Below are 4,017 nucleotides of genomic sequence, written 5' to 3'. Positions count from 1 at the left end.
TTGACTTCACATTCCAGGATGTCTGGCTCTAGGTCAGTGATCACACCATTGTGATTATCTGGGTCATGAAGATCTTTTTTGTAGTTCTTCTGTGTATTCTTGCTATCTCTTCTTAATATTTTCTGCTTCTGTTAGGTCCATACCATTTCTGTCCTTTATCGAATTCATCTTTACATGAAATGTTCCTTTGGTATCTCTGATTTTCTTGAAGAGATCCCTAGTCTTTCCCATTCTGTTGTTTTCCTCTATTTCTTTACACAGTCTAAGAGGACTATTAAATTAGGGGATGGGGAAGAATTATAATGCAAGAGCTAAATTAAACAGCCTGATGTAAGGCTGGCTAATTGGTAATCCAGATTTAGAAAATAAACTTACTTCAAGACAAAAGAGCTTTATGTTTTTAAACATCCAACTTTGTAATTGTATAATACAGTCATGCTTTTTAAACATATACTTATTTATTTTTTCCAAAATGAAATCATGCTCTCTCTCTCTCTATATATATGCACATAACCTTTTGCTTGCATATATATCAATGCTATAATTTCAGTATATGTCTAATACAAATGTTTTAAATTTATGTGAGGTCAAGCATATTTTCTTTTATGATTATCAATTTTTATGTTGTGTTTATATTTCTGCATCTATAATGTGACATAATATAAAATCATATAATGTATTATGCGAAGCATATAAATATCATCTCTATATGCTTGTGGCACTTTTATGGTTTTGCTTTTAAATTTAATCTTTATTTCCAACTCATTTTATGATAAGGATGAAGCAGGAATCTATCTGATACATTTTTCCATAGTACTTGAGCATTATCCCAACTCTGTTAAATTATTTATCTTTCCTGTGTTAACTTGAAGTCGTCTTTATCCTTATCTATCAAATTTTATATATTTGTGTTATTCTTTGCTTTGAAAATAACACAATTTCTCAATTATGACAAATTTAGGCTGCATTTTAGATTCTGAAAGAGCAAGTCCTCCCTCTCTCATTCTTCCTTTTCATAATTTTCCTAGATATCTGGAGAACTATAAGATAATTGTTATCAATTCACTGAAAAAATATTCAGTATTCTGACTGAAACTGAAATAAATCTATAGTTTAATTTGGATAAGTTCTATTTTTATTAAAATGTTCTTATCTCATTATCTGTATGTTTTCCACATATTCATTTGGTTCTATGCTTCTGACTAAAATTTTATAATTTTCTTCAAAGAAATGATCTAATTTTTTGTGAAGTTAATTTCTTCTCTAGTTCTTTTCCATTTATTATTACTATTCCATGTGAAATATTTTTTCTTTATATTTTATAATTTGGGAAACATATTAATTTTTTGGCTTAGGTGTCCAATCACTGAGTTCACTTTCTTATTCCTAATGGCTTCTTAGTTAATTCATTTATTTTTTTTCTAGGTAGACAAATATTTAAATGTTTTCCCCTATTTCATTACTTTTCACTTATATTTTATTTTCTTATTCAATTGCATTGATTGCCTGATTCAGAGTAATCAGGTATGCATTATTTGTGGAGAGAATGATTATTATTTGGGACCTACTAATATTTGCTATTACCTGCCATGAATGATCAGGCATTCAGTGTTTAAGTATGAGGCTGGACAACTTGTGATTGATTTTAATATTCATCTTTCTATTCAGTTTTTAAGAGTGGGTATTAAATTTTATCAGATGCCTTTTTTCAATGTATTACAAGTTGAGTTGTTTTTTTTCTTACTTGATTATTTATAGTATGAACTTTATTAATACATTTCTTAATGTAACACACATTTGTGGAATAAGCACAAAGAATATTAATTTTAAATATTCAGCTAGATTTGATTGGTTAATACCATATTTTGTTTGGGGCTTCCCAGGTGGCCCTAGTGGTAATGAACCCACCTGCCAATGCAGGAGACGTAAGAGACACAGGGTCAATCCCTGGAAGATCCCCGAGGGGAGGGCATGGCAACCCACTCCAGTATTCTTGCCTGGAGAATCCCATAGACTGAGGACACTAGCAGGCTCAGTCCATAGGCTTGCAGGGTCAGACATGACTGAAGCGATTTAGCACGTGTGCATGTATCTTAAGATTTTGATCCATTGCATTCACTATTCACATTAAGGTAGGGTCAGTTTTACATGGGTTCAGAGTTGGATATGGGTACACAGATTTTGGGATATTGACTGTGTATCTTGGAGTTTTGGGAGGCACAGATGCTGGTATCAGGCTTTTTTAGCCTGGACAAGTCTGCAGAGTAGAAGCTGGTTAGAATTGCCTGCTGTGATAGAGTCGAGGGAAGTCTGGACTTCTAGGCTTTGTAGGGTAAAAACAGAGCTGTTGCTAGCCCATTGTGTGAATAAGGTAAAACAGTCCTCGCTCCAGGCACACACAGCCCTGTTCCAGCTCACGCAGTTTGATGTTGAGAGTGAAGGTTTCTCCCTTGTCTGGTACTGTGCTCTGAACACAGTGCATGGTGTTCCCTGACCACTGTGTTATCAGGGCCAAAGAGTCATTTCAGAAAAGAACCAAATTAGAGACATTTTGAAAAGATCTCATTAAATAGGACTATCTATTAAAGGTGAGAGGATAGGAGCAGAAGAAGAATGCTGGTCTCATAGAGAAAGGATTAAAAAAAAAAAGATAGGGATTTTTACTGACACAAACAAAACTTCTCCATGGCCTATGGAGATGATTGTGTAAGTTACATATGAAACGGCCAGCCAGCAGTTATAGAACAGAAAACTAACTCTCTGCTTGGAACAAAATGAAAGCAAATCCATGGTGCAGTTTGGAGCAGGAGTCTGGTGTGAACAGATTCGGTATAGAATTAGCAGATCTTGTTAAATAGCCAGGGATTGAATGTGCCTCTGCTTGTCCTCTAAGGCTGCACCACTCCCTGCCAATAGTAGTATTTTCTTGAATCAGCCCTTAACTTAGTTTTTATTCCAGGGAGAAAAAAATAGTCTCCTAGTTTTTACGTTAGTGTATGATTTACGGCTGGCCTCTGTGTGTTCAAATGAAAAAATAGCACAGAATATTACATGGAAACTTGGGAAGTCAGTGCTCTGAATTTGTTCCAGAGTATCTGATTTATGATAAAAGCCTGTGGCACATTGATGTTGCCTGACCCTATGTGAAGCTGCATTTGATATTTGGACTGTAAGTAGAATTTCCTTCATTTACAATAACATGAAACTCAGCAGTAAATCTTCACAAGATTATTGTAACTCAGATCAATTGGAAGCTATCCTTAGGGTTTACTGAGCAGTGTAATGGCAAAAATTTCAAATCTTAGGTGATAAATAGCAAAAGAAAACTCCCCCTATTTCCCTTCCTCAAAAATTTTATACAAATGGAATGATGCTTCTTGTTCCAATGTCTAGTCTTTGGATCTTTATAAAACCATCAAGAAACAATGCTTTATTACTTGTCTAGAGCTTTGAATTTAAGTGTCTAGAATATTGCTAAAAATAGGTTAGTGCACATTTCTTAGGTGTAATACTTTACATCAGAGAAGAGAGGGAAGCAGAAGTCCCTACACTGTTGTAACTTGAAAAATGAAACAAATTTAACCTACTGCAAATGGGCCGTGTGGTTGTAAGAAAGGACATATTAATCAAACCTCACCAATTAAGGAACAGGTACTTCACTATTAAACTCTAAGATGAATTTCCAGGGCCTGGCTTGATGGAATGGATATTTATGTTATTAAGATATCATAGCAACCAATCTTTATTCTGAGTGTTACACAGAGGTCAAGTTGAAAGTTCTCAGCTGATTACAATCGTGACAATTAATAAAGATGATGTAGCTTTTCTGTTCTAACTTCTCTGAAAACATGAGTATCTAGAGGTAGGAGAGTCTTTTAATGCTAAACAGTAATGTCTTCTGCTAAATAAGTGAGAGATAAATGAATCAAATCATTGTTAATCATCCAACAGATAACTTTAAACTGATTTTAATTAATGTAAGAGCTCTTAGAATTTGTGAAGTTTGAAGTTAAAGTC

This window comes from Bison bison, unplaced genomic scaffold, assembly GCF_000754665.1.
Source record: "Bison bison bison isolate TAMUID 2011002044 unplaced genomic scaffold, Bison_UMD1.0 scf7180017864473, whole genome shotgun sequence".
NCBI lineage: Eukaryota > Metazoa > Chordata > Mammalia > Artiodactyla > Bovidae > Bison > Bison bison.
Note: the sequence above shows the minus strand (reverse complement) of the source record.